This window comes from Mesoplodon densirostris, chromosome 18, assembly GCF_025265405.1.
Source record: "Mesoplodon densirostris isolate mMesDen1 chromosome 18, mMesDen1 primary haplotype, whole genome shotgun sequence".
NCBI classification, from domain to species: Eukaryota; Metazoa; Chordata; class Mammalia; order Artiodactyla; family Ziphiidae; genus Mesoplodon; species Mesoplodon densirostris.
The window spans coordinates 51,175,125-51,195,351 of record NC_082678.1 but is presented as its reverse complement, the minus strand read 5'-3'; the positions used below and the strand labels follow the sequence as shown (position 1 = coordinate 51,195,351).

Sequence of the window (20,227 nt, the reverse complement as noted above, 5' to 3'; positions counted from 1 at the left end):
GATTACTTGAAAAGCATTTGATGATTTAAAACAAAAACTTTCACTTACCCACTGTCACCAATTCTGGCTCCTTAGCCCTGAAGCCTAGGACAGAGACACAGAAAGACAAAACCAAGGAAGAGTTAGCAGAACAATCCAAGAACAGCAAAATTTCTGACTTTAACCACCTTAGTACCTGCTGACTCTTTGGCTCTTTAATTTTTTTAAATTTAGTGTGTCAGGCATTGTTCTAAATACCTTTATCTCCATTTTAAAAATGAAGAAACTGTAGCTCAGAGAGGTAGATAACTTGATCAAGGTCACTTAAAAATGATAGAGCTGGGATTTGAACCCATGTTGACTGGTCCAGTGGGCCAAGAGTGCTCTTAACCCACTGATGCCTCTTAATGTTTTCCCTCAAGAACAATGTTTCCCTCAAGTCTGTGGGGTGAGATAAGATGTAAAGAAAAAACTATTATATATGGTAGAATGTGCCAAAAGAATATAGACAGGTGATGTGGGACTTTAAAAGAAAACACAAGACTTCGTGGAGGAAAAGACATTTCAGTTGAGTATGGAAGGATGAGAAGGATTTGGATGGGTAACATTGAGGAGGGTGGATATTCCAAATGGAGGGAGTAAGTATTAGCATCTTTTAGGGAATGGCTAGAGTTTAGAATGTACGAATAATGAGAAATTAAGCTAGTTAGGGCCAAGTCATAGAGAGCCTTGAATGTTGAACTAAGGAAATTCATCTTTATTCAGTAGGCATTTTAGGGCCCAATGAAAGATTTTTGTGGTGAGGAATGACGGAATTGGAAGCGTACTTTATAAACTTAACAAAGAATTTCTGTTTGGGTGATGAGAAAGTTCTAGAATTGGATAGTGGTGATAGTTGCATAACACTGTGATTGTGCTTAATGCCACTGAATGGTGCACGTAAAATTGGTTAAAATAGTAATTTTTATTATGTATATTTTACCAAAAAAATTTTTTAATTAAAAATATCTTAACAAGGACCTGACTTTTGGGGCTGAGAGGTAGTGACTGCTGTGCACAATATAGTGAAAGGACAGAAGGATTTTTGGCAGCTGATTGGGACTTCTTTAGCCATGTACTCAACAGCCTAGGTTGTCGAGTTGATGGCTGGTTGGGTATTTACAGAGGCAAGACAAGGAAATGAAGAAATCTGAGGGGCTGCTTAGAACATTACAGAATGGCTGGCCACATCGATAGAGAAGCAATTGAAATCAGAAGAGGACTTGGCGTACTCTGAGAAAGGGGAGAGGCAAGATCCAAAGACAGATGTTGGGATGACAGCAAATAGCAGGCTCAGCAGGAGTAGTTGTGTGGTTTGAATATGGAGATTATTCTAAGAAAGGAAGAACAAGTTGTAGTACCTTCAAGATCTAAAGCCACGCTTTGAAGTGGATGAAGTAGAATAATAATGAAAGTCTTTAGAGTTCAGATGGTTGAGAAACTGAGGGGTAGAGAGAATCTCTACCCTGGCTGCACATCACATTCACCTAGGGAACTTAAAAAAAAAAAAAAAAAAGAGAAGAAATGAACAGACCCTGCATCCCAGAGATCACACACACACACACACACACACACACACACACACACATTCTTTTTCATAATCTTTTCCATTATGGTTCATTACAGGATATTGAATATAGTTCCCTGTGCTGTACAGTAGGACCTTGTTGTTTATCCATTCTATATAGAATAGTTTACATTTGCTAGTCCCAAACTCTCAATACAGCCCTCCCTCACCCCACTTTCCCTTGGCAACCACAAGTCTGTTCTCTATCTGTGGGTCTATTTCTTTTTCGTAGATAAGTTCATTTGTGTCATATTTTAGGTTCCACATACAAGTGATATCATATGGTATTTGTCTTTCTCTTTTGGACTTACTTCTAATACAGTAATCTCCAGGTCTGTCCATGTAGCTGAAGATGGCATTATTTCATCCTTTTTTATGGCTGAGTAATAGTCCAGTGTGTGTGTGTGTGTGTGTGTGTGTGTGTGTGTGTGTGTGTGTGTGTGTGTGTGTGTGTGTGTGTGTGTGTGTGTGTGTGTGTGTGTGTGTGTGTGTGTGTGTGTGTGTGTGTGTACCACATCTCCTTTATGCATTCATCTGTCGATGGCCGTTAAGATTGTTTCCATATCTCGGCTATTGTAAATAGTGCTGCTGTGAACATGGGGGAGGGGTGCGTGTATCTTTTTGAATTATAGTTTTGTCGGGATATGTGTCCAGGAGTGGGAGAGTGGGATTGCTGGATCATATGGCAACTGTATTTTTAGTTTTTTAAGGAACCTCCATACTGTTCTCCATAGTAGGTGCCCCAGCTTACATTCCCACCAACAGAATAGGAGGGTTCCCTTTTCTCCACACCCTCTCCAGCATTTGCTATTTGTAGACTTTTTAATTACGGTCATTCTGACCAGTGTGAGGTGGTGCCTCATGGTAGTTTTGATTTGCATTTCTCTAATAATTAGCAATGTTGAGCACCAGAGATTCTGATTTAATTGGTTTGAGTTGGATCCTAGGCATCCGTCAGTTTGTTTTTTAAACTTCCCTCCAGTGAACTTAATGTGGCCTCGGGGTTGGGATCCACTAGACTAAAGCACTGGAATGATTCTCAGTATGAATGTTGAAGTTACCAGTGACCACCTGGGAGAATTTGAATACACAAATGTAAACTAGCTTTTTGTGTCATGTAGCTAAAATCAGGATTGTTGTATAGGCTGCTAGAAAAGACAAGGATGAGAGAATGTGGAATGTGGAATTAGCTTCTGTTGTGTATTTTTTAAGAGGTTTTTGAGCATAGCAGTGGGACCAACCATAGCCTGGAAAGGGTAGGAGAAAAGAAGGCAGCTTACTCCTTCTCTACTTATCAGCTCTTTTTTTTTTTTTTTTAATTTATTTTTGGCTGTGTTGGGTCTTTGTTGCTGCTTGTGGGCTTTCTCTAGTTGAAGCGAGCAGGGGCTACTGTTCGTTTCCGTGCGAGGTCTTCTCATTGCAGTGGCTTGTCTTTGTTGCAGAGCACGGGCTCTAGGAGTGTGGGCTTCAGTAGCTGTAGCATGCGGGCTCAGTAGTTGTGGCTCGTGGGTTCTAGAGTGCAGGCTCAGTAGTTGTGGTACACGGGCTTCGTTGCTCCACGGCATGTGGGATCTTCCCGGACCAGGACTCGAACCCGTGTCCCCTGCATTAGCAGGCAGATTCTTAACCACTGCGGCCACCAGGGAAATCCTGTTCCTTGGCTCTTAATGTCTGGGTTTGTGTATATGTGCATTTACGTGCTTTGAAGGGCTGTGATGATGGAAGATTAGTAATCCCAGGCTCTACCACCTACATTTGACAGACGCAGAAGCTTGCCTTTGCCTTCTCTAGGGTACTTTGGGAAGAAAAGAGCTGAGGTTTGAAATAACGTAATATTTTCTAGGATGCTTTTTCTGTTTCATTGCATTTGTGGTTATAGCCTTAGTGACAAGGACTCAGCCAACAGAATTTTCTGGGCCATGACAGGGGATGTAAATGACAACTTTCCAGGGTTTTTTTCTTTTTTTCCGGTGGTAGAATAGACTTCTTTTTCTTTTTTTAGTCAATTTTAAATCGCAAATTAAAGGTAGTTTTTATTTTTTGATTTTTGATATTCTATACAACAAATTAGTTACCTTAAAAAGAAGAGGAATTTGCCTTAGCCTGGGAAAGAGATTGTTATATTCAAACATTTTAACACCGTGACCTTTTATTCCATTGATTTCTATAGAGAAGCACCGGCATGCTTCAGAAAAGGTCAGTGATTCTAATTGAAGCACACACCAATTTTTTTCTGGTTGCAAAGACGCCCATGGTTTTTGTTGCAAAGAAGATGATGAGATTTAGGGCTGATCATTTGTTACCAGAGAAAGCAATTTTCTCTGTGATGCATTGCTGTTTTTCTTTCACATGGAAAGCATTGTTTGAAATCAACAATACCCATAAACCAGATTTTCATTATCCATGCTATTTAATGCCCTCGTTTTTATTTCATAGGCAGTTATATATCTGAGATCGAGGTTGAAATTTCCCTCCTCTGTGGACCTGATTTTGGAAGAAAAAAATGTGAGGAAAAGGATACTGTTAAGTCTCCCATATTTATGGTTGTGAGATTTTTCCTTCCAACAGGAATGGCAGGATTTCAGAATTAGTGCTTAATGTGAGTTTAAGAATATTTTAACTGTCATTCTTGGACTTCTCATATAAGAGAATCTGTGTCTCCAGGAATCAGACCTGGGTATCTACATACTATAGTTTATTAAACCAAAAATTCACCACGTCCTTTTGGAAAAATCACCTGATTTTCATATTTGTTTTAACTCATATTGCATAAAGATGAAGACTTTAAAACAAATAGTTGTAAAACTGTTGACCAACATGGATGGCTCCTACTTGATAAATATTTAATATTGTAAGATTTCTTTTTTATAATTTGGCTTAGTGTTGGTCTCTGTCCAGAATGAAATGGAAGAAAGAATTGTCCAGTTTTTAATATCTGAAGTCAGGGATTAAAATTGTGTTTTCAAAGCTTTCTGTCTATATTCATTCTGTAGGAAATAATTTGATACAGCAGGTTCTCCATTTTCTTCTCCCAACCCAGCTAAACCAGTTAAATACCCTTATTTTGCTATCTGAAGGCTTTTAACTCATCATTAATAGTTTCTCATACAACCTCAGTTGCTGATTGCACATAGAACATTAAATGTGTTCTCAGACTTCAGTTCAGTTAAGCAGACAGGTCAGCCGCTGTAGTTCAGAACTCTAGGTGGCCAGAGTTTTTGAAGCTGATAGGTAGTTTTTTTACATAAGACCACATCACAGATTTTCACATATATGCACAACTTGAGCTGTCCAGAACGGTTAGCTCTCTATTATTAAAGTACTTATATAGCAGTGCTTTCTTATGAAATATTTGCATAGCCCTTATCAATAGCAGTCATTTATTCATAAGAGTTTATAAATTCCCCTGGTTTTTACTGACTGTAGAAGCTGGGTAATGAATCAGCTTTATTCTCTTTTGTCTGAGAGTTGGAAACAATATAAGTTATAGACTGATTGGCAGGCCTGAACATGGAAATATGGAAAATTGGCCTTCATTACATATTCTTAGAGGATGGTTATATTAGGAAATTGACCACCACGAATCTCCCTTTCTTCTCCTTACAAAGCCTTGGTGGCTTCTCCAATACATGTTCTTGATGTTGGAGCCTAAATAACTGCACTCTGAAATCAGTGCCATTCCCACTCCTTCTGCTTGCCATACTTTCATCATCCGTTAGTTCTGCTGCCTGACAAGAGCAGTCTTGAGTTTGGTGACTTACTATCACATCATGAAATGGGAACAAGCTCCTTATCCTCTGTTTATTTCAAAATCTTTATCATCAGTTCAGGGCCGACCTAGTCAGCATTCTGCTAGCTTGAGGTAATAGAAAATCTACCATAGTGGCAAAGAGCATGGAGTCTGGAACCAGACCACCTAGATTTGAATCGCAGCTTTGCCTCTTACTACCTGTGTTTTCTGGGGTTTTTTTGGTTTTTGGTTTTTGGTTTTTGGCTGCGTTGGGTCTTTGTTGCTGCGCACAGGCTTTCTGTAGTTGTGGCGAGCAGGGGCTACTCTTTGTTGTGGTGCGCAGGCTTCTCATTGCGGTGGCTTCTCTTGTTGTGGATCACGAGCTCTAGGCTTTCAGGCTTCATCAGTTGTGGCATGCGGGCTCAGTAGTTGTGGCTCACAGGCTCTAGAGTGCAGGCTCAGTAGTTATGGTGCACGGGCTTAGTTGCTCCACGGCATGTGGGATCTTCCCGGACCAGGGCTCGAACCCGTGTCCCCTGCATTGGCAGGTGGACTCTCAACCACTGCGCCACCAGGGAAGTCCAACCTGTGTTTTCGTGGGCAAGTTACTTAACCTCTCTGTGCCTCAATTTCCTGGTTAATAAAATGAAAATTATAACAGTACCTACCTCATAAAGTTATTTTGAGGAATAAATTGGGATAGTTAAATAGACTTAGAACAGTACCTGGCACTTAAGTGCTATAAAAGTAGTAAGGGAAGGCCTTACAGAGGAAGTGAAGCTAGAAGACAATAGGAACTCCTATGAACTTTGTGATGCAAACAAAGTGCGCCAAGCCAACTACCAACAGATGGCATTAGCAAGTACTCATCACAAACAAATGGACTTTCATAATCGCCTGTCAGTAACAAACCGAGCCTAATTATAGAAAGATTTTTTGTCTTAATAAGATGTGAGCTGTTAATGAGGAATGGGTTGTCAACCTCAGTACCTCATATTCCCTTACGTGGTCTCCTCTTACCAGAAAATATATTCTGTATACAACTTGCTAGCAGCTCCAAGCCTTCCATCCAGACTGCATCCACATTATATCTTTCTTACTACTTTTTCTTTTTCCATTACCTTAACCAAACCTTTCTTATTAATTAGAAAGATAAGACCTAACCTCCTCCTTCAACCTACAGTCCCAGAACCACTCCCCTTGTTATGCCCTAAAGTAGTGGTCACATCTCCTCGTAGTAGTCCCTTCCTGACTGCACAAAGATTACCTCGGCATTAGTGTACTAGCAAATCCTGAGGTTGTTTTAAAAGAACTGTTTAAAGTTCCAGCTCACAGTTGGAATTTTTTTCCCTCTGCTTTGAAGAGAGTCACTATAGTCAGAGCAACTTATTCATACCAGCTCTTTGAAACACATGTGTTTCAGGTGAAGCCAAAAAAAGTCTAAAGCTAGAATCTAGTCTTTTCACCTCTATTACAAAATAAATAAACCTCTAAAACTTCCCAGCTGGTGGGAATGAAATGCTGTCAGACTTCCCAACTAATAGAGGGTAATAATGAATAACAACAAAGCCATACCTAAATAACCCCATTATCATTCTCTTGAACTGGTTAACCTTCTGATTATTAGCCTCTTGACACACTTAATTCAGGTATGAGAGTTTAGGGATGCTCGTAGGACTATTTATTTGATCTTTTTGTCCTATCCCACTGTTCTGACTTTATTTCTGTTTTTTAAGGTTGGTAGACACCAGGGAGGCATGTGTTACATGCCCAGAGGTTTCAGAAGCCACTAAATATATCAGACCTGCCTTAATTGGAGGATATGGGAAGCAGTGGGGCTTTTAGCCACTTCATAGACCAGCTGAGTCTCCAGCTACCAACTCAATTTATTTGAGAGCAGTACGTCAAGGAACTTAATAGACCTACAGTGCACTAGCACAAATCTGTATTTTAGCTGGAGTACAATTTATTTATGTACTACTTATTATATTGGTTTTCTCTCTGTATAATATATGAATGTCATTATTAAAAATTAAGAGTGCCTAATTGTTGGTGATAGGTTTAATAATTGTGTGTTTTATTGACAGTTTTCCTCTTACTACTACATCACTTAGAGGTGGCAAGAGAACCCAGATGGTAGATAATAGGATTAGGTTGAAGTGGCATTTTTCCAAAGGAAATATGATATGCATGAGCCAAGCAGAGTTTTGTTTCATGTGTGTGTTGTTTGGATATGTGGAATACTAATCAGTTAGGGGAAACCAGTATGATAGCTAATTTTTACCACCCTGAGCTCAGACTGAGAAACTTTTCAGGTTACTAGAAGCCCTTTACCAAAACCAGGAGTCCCCTGTGTGGAGGTCTCACAGAGATTAACACTTTTAATTGCTCCCTTGAGTTTCCAGTCTGTCCAAAACCAACCCTAGTTCTTTCTCAAAAGTAATACGCAGTACGCCCTGTAGAAAACTTTTCTTGGTCTAAGAAAAGGGTTTTTGTCCTCTTATGAAGGAATGTGACTATCACGAATGGACGTACTGTTTTTTGGTGCCAAGAAAACTAATACATGAGACCCCGTTAATAAGAAGTGAATATAATTTTCCTTTTCAGCAGTAATATCCTTTTGAGATTCTGATCTTTCTTTTTAAGATCAGTACCTTAAAAGAGCTTTTTAAATTGGTTGCCTGTTTTGTATGTGTGTGTGTTTTTGTTTTTGTTTTTTTTTACTTATTTCCTTTGGCTTTTTCTTAGGGTGGGGGGGGGATGTTAGGAGGAGATAAGAACATAGTCACATGTGTTCTTCCCATAACAGTGGTGATGATGGTAGCAGCAGCTTCCACGTAATCACTCTTCCCTTTGTGCCAGGCATTTATATGTGATTCACATACAACATCTAAACCCGGCAGTAACCCTGTGTAGTAGGTATCGTTGTGCCTCTTCCTTTGTTTTTATTTTCATTGTGCCTCTTTTATAAAAGTAAAAACAAACTCAGAGAAGTTATTTAACTTGCCTAATGTTACCAAGCCAGTAAGTGACCGAGTCGAGATTCTAACCTTGTCTTCGATTCCAAAGCCTACACCACACTGCCTAAACCCGTTTAACTCCTCATTTTAAAAATATGCTCTCTTTCTTCTTAAGTAGAATTATTTTGTTCACCTTTTTTGAGGTTTCATCTTTTGAAAGACAGAGCACAGGTCAAGAACAAAAGCTGGGATTTGGCAGCAACTCCTCTGTGTACCAGCTAAGACCTCTGGCTAGTTCCTGCACCTCTCTAAACCTCTTCACTTATTTGTGTAATGGGAATCATAATAGGACTTACTTAGAGTAATTAGGGGTAGATGAGGCAAATTAAGTTTAAGCTGGAAGTCTGACACATAGAAAACTCTCAATAAATATCAGCTATTTTTTTTTTTTTGATCAAGCTTCTGTGGCTGTGTACATTAAAATCTTTTTGCTTCCTTCTTGTTTTCTCTACCTGATTTTTACACATCAATCTCAGGCTTTTTCTAATCTCTTGAATGTTGCCTTGCATTCATCCATCTTTTTTCTCTGTTTTGTCATTGAGTTAGCATGCTCTCTACACCCACTGTGTACCTAGTCAGTATTTATTGATGCAAATGATGGTGGTTAAACAAAGATGCTGTTGGCACCAGTCCTGCAGCCTCTGAGACTGCCTGAGTAACCATGACTCCTAAAAACAGAAAAGGACTCAATCATCTTACTCATAATTGAAGGTCAGAATTTGATGTCAGCATTTGTTTCTGTGGTGATGATATAGCTTTTTCTGCAAAATTACTTGACAGTTGGAGTAGTCAGGCTTTCTGACATGAGGCTGATTATCATGCATTCTTAAAAGACTTCCTAAAATAGATGCAGCATCATAAAGGTGGGTTAAACAAATATTGATTGTAGTACAGATTTGTTTTAATTGGAGCAAGAGGTCAGGGGAGGCTTACCATTGAGGGGTAGTTGACTGCCAGGCTCTGTCCATCTACATTAGTTCCCTAGTCATCTTGCCCATAATCCTTTCTTGCATCAAAGAAAATTGTACAAAACTGTTTTTAATCCTAAACACTCCTCCCTTTTCTCTGCCTTTCTGGTATCTCTAATACATTCCTACCTCATTTCTTTGATTGATCCTCAGAAGATTTCTTATTTTTGCTTTTTCCTGCTTCAACCTCTGTTCTCCATGAACACATTTTATTCCTCAGCAACCCCTGTGGGAGTCTAGCAGGGTGTCCTGCATATTATATTTAGGCTCTATGCACTAACAACTCAGCTCTTGACACTGATGTGCATTATTCTAAAGAACATCATATCAGTAAGGTTGAATTTATAACTCATGGTTATAAATGACATGCTTCCATAATTTCAAAATCCAGATTTTTTTTTAATAAAAGAAGGAAAGAATGGGAAAAAAATTTAATAAAAAAATTAAAACTTTGTGCAAGAAAAAAAAGATCGTAACCAAAAGCAAAATTAACACCCCATCTGTGGCAGATTTCATTTAGTAGAGACTTGTTTATTTCTTACCATATCTAATGTAATATAATATACAAACTTATATTTTCAATTTAGATCTCCCACCAAAGCCTGTCCTATATTTCCAGCAATCTCTTGTTCAGAGATTTTTCTAGTTCAGTTTTTTTTTCTTTTTTTCCCATTTTCTTCTCAAGGACTACTAGCCCAACCCTCTACCCCACCACACACAAAAAGTTAGCTGGGACTTCTTTATATGTACACAGACGTGCGCACACGTGAATTTTTAAAATTCTCCTTATCCGTTAAAAAAAATAGGGAATATGAAGCTATGCAAGTAAGCATACATGATTCATAGGTACAGAAAAATGTTTATTGAATTGTCAATTTTAGCTTTGTGATTTGACTAAGAAGGGTGGAAGAAGACTTCCCTGGCAGTCCAGTGGTTAAGACTCCACCCTTCCAATGCAGGGGGCGTGGGTTTGACCCCTGGTCGGGAAATTAAGATCCCACATGCCACACAGAGTGGCCAAAAATAAATTAAAAAGAAAAAAGGGTGAAAAGAATAAGACTTGAAGGAAGTAACTCAGGAGGTAGAAAGAGACAGAGGCAGAGAAAGTATAAGGTAGAAAAACTTGCCTCTATGATTTTGTTTTTGAAACTTTGTATTATTTTTCAGTTGCTGGCCAAAGGAGTATCATTATTTAGCCTGTCCACCTGACATTCCTTCACCCCCAGCCTAGATTTGTTGCATGGGAGTAGTTCCAGGTTGTTATGAGGATTAAATGCGGTGACCTGTGTTAAAAGTGGCACATAGTAGGCTCAAAAATATTCTTCACCAAACTGAGATCATCCTTCAGCAAAAGGTGGGATTGCTGCTTATTTGAGGTTGTGGCCTACTAGTAACAGAACTAAGACTACAGATCCTAGAAGAAATTAATAAGAGTACTTGTGTGGATTTGGGCAGTTACTTCAGGCATCTTCGGATTCAGTTCCTTCCAAAAGGAAAGACTAAAACTCAAAAAGAGAACAAGTAGTCTCCAGAATAACCTACCACTTGTGCTGTGAGAACTCAGAGAGATAATTCGTAGGAAGTGCTTAGAAAGTGCCTGGCACATAGAGAAAGCTCAATAAGTGTTAGTTGCTTTTATTTTTGTTATTTCTCATGTGTTTTAAAAAAAGTCTTAAGGTGAACCATTTTAGGAAACCTAAGGAAAGTATGTATGTGTTTTTATAGATATAGGCAAACTGCCAATTAGAATGTGCATCTAATTAGAAGTTCAGTAGGAACTGAAGAAATCTTGATGGTTTCTCACATATTTAACTAAAGGTTTAAATCTCTAGTTATTGGAATTCAGCAATTCTAATAATTTAGAGATTTATCTTTTTAGAAGAATATTTCTTGGTTGTGCTACTTTGTTCCTCTTACTCCTGTTGGCTGTGTGATGGCAAATCTGGCGTATTCAATCCCAAAGCAGTGCCTAAGGGGCTTTATGAGATTAACAGCCATAACACTGTTGTGATCTTTGAGTGAATCTGTTGTAATTGCTTGTTTAATTGTCCATCTCCCTTGGTGGGCTATGAACTCAGTGACAGCAGTGACATTCTTATAGACCATCAAATTTCCAGTGTCTAGAACGGTGTCTGGCACGTGCTGCTGTTGAGAATATTTGTTGAAGAACGAAGAGAGTGACTTCCCATTTGAAGACACACGGCAAGGGAGGGATTCTGAAAGCCACATCATGTAATGCAGTACTGATTTTCTGATTTTTGCTTGGAACCTGGTTTTTGCAACATGCAAATAATGTCAGTCTTACGGATTTCATTTTCTCTCTTGATAGTAAACAGAGTGAGGCAGAATTTCATGGAAAGGGTCAGTCTTAGAACTCATGACAATCTGGGTTTGAATCCGAGCTCTGTGTCAGCAGCTTAACCTGTCCCAGCCTCGATGTGCTCATATCTTAGTAGAAATAGTTACAAATTAGGTATTGTTGGTGAGGATTAAATGAGATGACATATAAAGTGGCACATAAGTAGCTTCAACAGAAAGTTAGCTTCCTTTTCTTCTCCTCATAGCACATAATTAAAAGTAATTCAGCTATTCTTTATTTCAAAGTAATCTGCATGTTGTGGTGACATTTGGTTAAGAAGTGGGAATAGTAGGCAAGCTGCTATGGGAAGCAGCTTGGTGGGGTAGAGAGCGCGCTAGACTAGGAGTCGGGACTGAATGCGACCTTGGGTAGATCACATAACCTCTCTAGCTGAAGTTTGTGTTTCTCTTAAGTGATATTCCCCATCGACTAATAATTGAGAAAGCAGCAAAGGGACTATTTTCTACCCTGTTATATATAAAGAAGCTTCTGAAATGTCAGTATTACCAAAACAAAAAACCATACACAATTAACTCTTTAAAACAACACAGAAACGTTTGTGTCTCTTGGGCACCTGAGGCATCAAGAGCTGCCATCCCCCCCGCCCCCACCCTTGCGGTTGTAATTGTTAATTTGCATCATTCGTTTTTCTGAAGCAAATCAGTACATTTTGAAATCCATATTTCATGGAGCTACTTAACTAATTGCTGCAATCAGCAGCAATTTATTTTATAGCAGCGCTGTTCAGATCGCTCTGAGGTTGGCATACCATGCACAGTGTGTTTTTTACAACCATAATTTTAATGATGAGTTTTAATAAGGGAAAATGGTTAATCTGCTGATATTCTCCTGAAAGTCCTAACTTTGGTCCTGTGTTTTACCTTTACCCAATGCTAACTTAAAAGGCCACAGCAAAGTCATTGACCTAGTGGGTGCACCGGCTGTCGGAGAGGCTGTCCCATTTAGAAGGACCGGGAGAGGGAAAGCGCACCCTGTTCTTCTTCTTGTTTGGAGACCCTCATTAAATTACTCAGAAACAATAATCAGATAGCTGCTGTTCAAGTTAATGGCACCTCTGAGTCCCTGTCAAGAGAGCTTTATTTAATGCGCAACAGACCTGGAGTGATGCAGGTGCCTTTTCAGGCCCTCATTTAATTTAAGCTGCTTTAGTTGGCATGGCAACTAGTTGAGACATCTGGGAGACATTATGCTAGGGATTGAGACTTCAGAGGATTTCTGCTAGAGCAAAGCAGAAACCTTATCATGAAGTTGTGTGTGTTGCTTCTAAATTTCTGCAGCTATATTGTTAAATGTCCAAATTCAGGAATTGTGTTTTCCAGAGAAATAAAATATTTTAAGGTTGGCCTGGTCGTTGGCTTGTTTTCTGTGAAGAAAAAAATGCTTTATTCGTGAGGTGAAAAATATTCATTTCAACCCTGAAGAATTTACTTTGCTAAACTAAAGCTTGACAGAACTTACTCTCTGCAGAGTGGCTGTTTTAATCACTTTGTAAAAATCATACATTTAAATTTTATCAGACTTTTATGTTTAAAAGATATTAGAGGAGGGGAAAGCATCTCTGCACAAAGGTAAACAAAATGGTCAAGGTAGACAGGACTGTATGTGGTTTTGCCCTGGACTTTCTGGTTAAATTAAGAGTTTATTAACCTACCCTCATTTTTTTTTTAACCAAGCATGTCATCTTCTCAAGAAGCAGAGATATGAAAGTAACACTCTTCTAAACTCTTCTTTCTTAAATATTGTAACAGGAGGTTGAATGAAAGGTTTTTTAAATTCACAGATCCTGAGGACAGTAACATAGTAATCTAGTTATTTGCATTTAACAGAGGGAATACCTGCTGGTTTATATTTTGTAAGAAACTGTGCACGTATGTGTGGGCTCTTAGTATAGAAGAATTGACTTACCACTTGAAATCATTCATTTTGAATGCCTTGTTTTTCAGGATTTTTTTGATATCTGGTAATACTTTGCTCTGTGTTAGGTTGAACAATGTGAAATTACTATTTTTGTTGGTCAAAATGGTCCAACATTGTCAGTTCAAATCCAACAGGTCTAGGATGTGAACAACACCCTGATCTGGAAATATAGGTTTCGTAATGCTAAGTGAAATGTAAGAATTTTTTCTGAAATTAGTAATTATTTATAAAATATCTGATTAGAACAGTACCCATTCCAACCAGACAGTGTTTTGCTTTTCCCTTTTCTTTGAAAATGTAGTCACTGTTAGAAGAAAGCATATGACATTATTTCATACTTATTCTCTGTTTTTGGCTTTTGTATCAATTTGTTCCTTTTATAAGTCAAAGCAAGATTTTTCAGGTGCCAGCACTGAGAATTCAACCTGATAACTTGAAAATTAAGATGTTTTCTCTCTGCTGTTTGCATGCATACCAACTGTCACCAGTAACAGTAAAGATTCTGGAATCGCAACTTGGCTGCCTATTTTATAGATATGTGAGGCAGAATAGAATATAATATAACCTGCTCTTCACTTCCATGCAAGAACTTTTCAATCCTGTCAGGAAGAAAAAATTGTCAATAAACTCAGAAGACATGGCTGACATCCCATACAGATGAGTACTCTCATTAGGAATTTTTTTTCCCTGAGTAAAACTGCAAGTTGATAGTACTTAATACAGGGATAGCAGTTGTGAAGTTTTTCTGGTTTTCTGTTGTTCTGTCTTGGTTTTTTTCCTGTGTAATGTTCCTTTGTTTTCGTCCCTTGAGATTTCTGGAACCAACTCAGGAATATTAGCACTTCTGATTAAGGCTTAATGGTGCAAATAGAAGTTTTTTCCTGTCTCTATCCTATGATTAAGATTTCCTAGTGGGAAAAATTTTTAGTATATACAAGAGGGTTAATATCCTTAATATGTAAGGCACTTTTACAAATAAATTATCACCCCAGTAGAAAATTGAGTAAAGAAAAGAAACAAGTCTCTCTCTCACTCTTCCTCTCTTTTTCCCTCTCTCATACTCACACATATATATGGCCAATAAACATGTAAACAGTTTTCAATCTGAAAACACAGTTGATAGAACACAGATCTTTACTGCCAATTCTTCCTGCAGCCCCCCCTAAAATGTCAGTAAAGGGTTAGGAACTCAAACTAGAAGAGGCAGAAACCTCTGCTGGCAGTAATGAGAACCCAGAAACAAGTTAGTTCTTGCTCAGAACATCAGAGCAGCTCAGGGTTTGGAGGCATCAAGTATCTCAGAAAGTAGGGATGCAGGTAGGCCTAAACACAGAATTGGTTGCAAGCCCGTGTAAGAAGTAGTAAGATGTTCAAATGTTCAGATCGTCTCCTATTCCGCAGGAGACCATATAATGCTTTATTCCCTGGAGACAGCATGAGTGGAGCTGTGGTGTCTTTGGCCCCATCCCCCACTTATACAGAACACTGGCAACCTGGCCTGTGCCCTCCAAGACAAAAGTTTGGAGGGCTCTTCTCTATAGAGAAATGGATTAACCCGAGAGGATCGTAATTGAGGATCCTTCGTGAAACAAAATTAAAGCTCTGTGCTGCCGCCGCCCCCCCCACCACACACACACACAAAGCTACATTACAGTCAAAACAGTAATAACCTAAAGGCCAATTGATAGGAGATTGCTTAAGTCATGACATTACATAAATTGGAATACTATTTAAGCACTTTTTGTTGGGGGGGGTGCTGCGTTGGGTCTTCATTGCTGCGTACAGGCTTTCTCTAGTTGCAGCGAGCGGGGGCTACTCTTCCTTGCGGTGCGCGGGCTTCTCATTGCGGTGGCTTCTCTTGTTGCGGAGCACGGGCTCTAGGCACGCGGGCTTCAGTAGTTGGGGCTCGCGGGCTCTAGAGCACAGGCTCAGTAGTTGTGGCACACAGGCTTAGTTGCTCCGTGGCATGTGGGATCTTCCCGGACCAGGGCTCGAACCTGTGTCCCCTGCATTGGCAGGCAGATTCTTAACCACTGCGCCACCAGGGAAGTCCCTATTTAAGCACTTTAAATGATATAAAAGAATTGTATACCATGGAAAGATATTCACAAGATATTTTAAGTTAAAAAATATATATGTGTGTGTGTGTGTATAATATGATCTACTTTGTCACGATAATTCCACTACAAGGAATATATCACTAGGAAATAATCAGATTCACATAAAGCTATATATGTGGGATATTTATCTCCTGGCTATTTAAAAATAGTTTTAAAAATTAGAAATAACTTGGATATTCAACAATGACAGATTGGTTAAATGAATTATAAATATATCCATACATTAGAACCCTCTACAGTAATAAAAATTCTGCAAGAAAACAGGCAACAAAGCCATGTGTATACTATAATCCCAGTTTTAAGTATACATATAGGTATGCATACACAGCTTTTACATGAAGATATTATAGGTTAATTCAAAGAGGTAGGATTCTATGTAGTTTTTATACTCTTTGGCTTCTTTGTATTTCCCTAGTTCTGTGATGAATTTTTTTTAACTATTTTGGAAAATTTTTTAAAATACACAGAAGGAGAGACAATAGTATAATATCTATCATGTACACAATACCCAGCTTCAGCAATTACTAACCATTTTGCCAGTCTCGTTTCCTTTTTATTGAGAGGAGGGGGAAAGGAGAGCTGTCTTATTTTAAAGTAGATCCCAACTATCACATTATTTCACCTAAAAATACTTAAATATGCATTTCTAACTGGTAAGGGCCTTAACATAACCATCATAACCTAATAAAATTAGCTAATTCCCTGATTGCCTCAAAGGTCTCTTTTTTTAATCAGGTTTGTTTGAATCAAGATCTAAACAAATATACATTGCATTTGGTTATTATATTTCTTGAGACTTTTTATCCCAAACATTCCTCCCTTCCCTTCCCCTCACAACGCCCCCCTTCCTTTCTTTCTCTTTCTCTTTCTCTTTCTCTCTTCCTTCCTTCCTTCCTTCCTGCCTTCCTTTCTCTCTCTCTTTCTTTCTCCCTCCCTCCCTTTCTTTCTTTCTTTCTTTCTCATTGATTTTTTGGAGGTATTTTTCCTGGAGAATGATCCACATTGTGTGTTTAGCTGATTGCTTCCTCATGATGTCTTTTTATTTCCCATATTTCTAGTAAACTGATAATTAGAACTAGAAGATTGATTATATTGTTTTTTAAGATATGAATATTTTCTAGGCAGTGGTGTGTATATCACAGGGACATAATATCTTGTCCCACAATAAGTGCTGCTAAGATTGAGTGGTGGATTGAGTTGATGTGGGTCTCATTCCTTTCAAGTGGTTTTAGCAACCATTGATAATTGGTACCTTAGATCCATGGTGTCATAGAGGTTGCAAAACAGTGATTTTTTTTTCCCCTAATGTATCATTACTTCTGTATTTATTAGCTGAAATTCTTCTATAAAGAACACTCAACATTTAGTATATTTTATTAGAGTTTTAAAAAATATAACTCAAAAGAAAAGAAGGTAAAATCCTAAATTGTGTAGGTCCATTGAAACAATTTAAACATAGTCAGTTTCACTATTATGTAACCTTAGGCAGGTTACTTGCCTTCTGTTAGCCTCAATTTTCTCATCTGTAATTGGGGATACCACTACCTATCTTGTAGGACTGCCATGGAAATTAGATGAGATGATATATTTAAAATACTTAATGGAGTGGCTAATACCTAGTAGGTGCTCAATATATATTCATTCATTCAACAGATATTTACAGGGGACTTACTATATGTAGGCATTGTTTCTTCTGAGACTTTTGGATAGACTTGTGAACAATACAGAGAAAAAACCCTTGCCCTCATGGAGAAGGATTGGAGAGACAAACAATAGATGTAATAAGTAAATTATATAGGATAAGTACTAAAGGAAAAAAGAAAAGGTAGGGCTGTGCGAGAGGGTAGCAATTGGACGAGGAGTGCAGGACACATTATTAGAGTAGTCAGAGTTGGCCTCAATCGAAAGATAAAATTGAAGCAAAGATACAAAGGAGGTGAAAGAGTTAGCCAAGTAGATGTCTGGGGAAGCACAGTCCAGGCAGAGAAGAAGGAAAGGCCTAAGGTTAGTGTGTGTCTAGCATTTTCAGAGAACAGCAAAGAGGAAAGTGACAGGAGGTTAGAGAAGGAGGAAAGTCAGATCATTTATGGCCCTGCAAGGACATTTTAAGGACTTTGACTTTTCCTCTATATGAAATGGGAAGGTTTTGCAGGAAAGTGACATAATCTGGCTTTCGTTCTAAAGCATGATTATGTGAAGTGCATCTAAAAAATAAGATGAATTGGTGAATGGAAAGGGCCATGGATAAATGTGCACTGAAGCAAATATGACAAAACGTTAAGTGTAAATCTACGTGGTAGGCATATATATGGTGATCACTGTTTAATTCTTCCAAGTTTTCTGTGTGTTAGGAAATTTTTATAAGAAAAAGATTTTTTAACTATTAAGAATTCTACATGCCAAATCCCATTTCCTCACTAATTTCTTTGGAAAGAGCCTGGTTAATAAAACCTAACATAAAAGTTAAACCTAAGAGTATAAATACCTTAAAATTGCATTTTCTATATAATAAAGTGACTCAATATACAGATAAAATATAACAGTGAGAAATGTATTCTGGCTACTTTGTTTTAGAAATCTAGGGGTCTTGGGCCAGGCTGGTAATAGTGGACATGATAAGAAGTGGTCTAATTCTGTGGCTAAGTTTTGAAAGAACCAATAGGATTGGAGACAGAGTGAGAGAGGGATCAAGGTTGACTCCAAGGTCTGTGGTTTGTGGTGTGACCAACCTGCTGGAAAAATAGGTTTGCTGTGGGAAAGCCTGCACCTAGAAAGTGTGTGGTGGGGAAAAGATAGAGAATACATCTTGGACATGTTAGTTTGAGCTGTCAATTAGACATCTCGTGGAGATGATGAGTAGACAGTTTGATAGACAAGGCTGGACTTAAGGAAAGAAGATTAACTAGAGGTACCAAGTTGGGAGTCATCAGCATGGATGTTATTTAAAGTCATGGAGGCTTCCCTGGTGGCGTAGTGGTTGAGAATCTGCCTGCCGATGCAGGGGATGTGGGTTCGTGCCCCGGTCTGGGAAGATCCCACATGCCGCGGAGCGGCTGGGCCCGTGAGCCGTGGCCGCTGAGCCTGTGCGTCCGGAGCCTGTGCTCCGCAGTGGGAGAGGCCGCAACAGTGAGAGGCCTGCATACCGCAAAAAATAAATAAATAAATAAATAAATAAATAAGAAATAAATAAGAAAGAAAGAAAGAAAGAAAGTCCGTCAGTCATAGGACTGGATCCCATTACCCTAGAGAGTGAGTATCGAAAGAGAAGAGCACCAGGGACTTCCCTGGCAGTCCAGTAGTTAGAACTCTGTGCTTTCACTGCCAAGGGCCCAGGTTCAGTCCCTGGTTGGGGAACTAAGATCCCAAAAGCCATGCTGCATGACCAAAAAAAGAGAGAGAGAAGAGGACTAAGCCCTGGGGCATTTCAACATTAAGTGCTTGGGAAAGAGCACCGACAAAGGAGGACTGAGAAGAAAGAACCAGAGAGGGAGAAGGAAAGTCAACAGTTGGGTGTCCTGCTAGCCAGTTGAAGAAAATGTCTCAAGGAGGAGGGCGTTTCCAACTATGGTGTGTCGAGTGTTATCAGTTATTCTCCTTACTCCCAAGTTGTCCCTTTTCCTACCTGTTTTTGCTAAAACATTAAATTAGAAATGTTTTTAAATCCTTCTCCCCAAATAATAATCACTTACTACAAGAGACTTTTTAAAGCTCATAAGGGTAAGATACAAAGCCTAACATCACTTTTTTGAAAATTTAAGTTTTGAAGGCAGATTCCTTCTCGTCTTTATTTTTATAAGCCCAGCATTTACCCTTAAAACAAGCATGTAAATGCTAAAACAAGAGCCCCAGGGCCTCTTAGTTCATTTACAGCTAATGGTAAGCACCCTAAGACTACAGCCTCCATAATATCGTTCTGGAAGAAGAATTTTAGGATCTGAGGAACTATGTAAGAAAGCAAAACAACTGACATTTTTTGTCTTGCCTTTCCCTGCTTTCAGGTACACAGGGCCAGGGAAGCCTTACTGTTTTACTCAGAATGTGAAACTGACTTTTACAAGATGTCAAAAGAATTTGAATCCTGGTAGGAGCCTCCTAAAGTCAAAGGCCGTCTCCCCTTGTCTTAAGGAAACTTATATTATTTAAATCATAAAGCTCACCCAGACTTTTAAGGAGTTCTTAACTGCAGGCAGAGTAAGACATGAATCTTTCCTTTTCTAGATGAAGCAAAAGGTGATGCCTTCACAAGAGTCCTGAATTCCCATCTCCATTGCTCCCTGCGCCCCAGCCTTTGATCATCTGCCTTATGTTGATTGAGCAAAACCCTGAGGGTATAACAGAGTGCAAAGCATGGGAAGCTTAAAATTTAGTAAGGGAAGTATAAATGTATAAAAAGTTAAATAATAAAAGAATTCAGTTGTGAAGATTGTAGAGAGATTTGGACTTGAACTAACCATTTTGCATATTTTTAGGAGTACCATGCTTTATAGAGCAACTTAAGCCACAGTTA

At 38.8% G+C, this 20,227-nt stretch overlaps 1 protein-coding gene across 2 annotated transcripts in view; it reads left to right on the top strand.

Moving 5' to 3' along the window:
• Window positions 1-20,227, top strand: part of NLK (nemo like kinase) — a 147,701-nt gene that overhangs the window by 101,027 nt on the left and 26,447 nt on the right. The gene's annotated exons all lie outside the window — the stretch shown is intronic.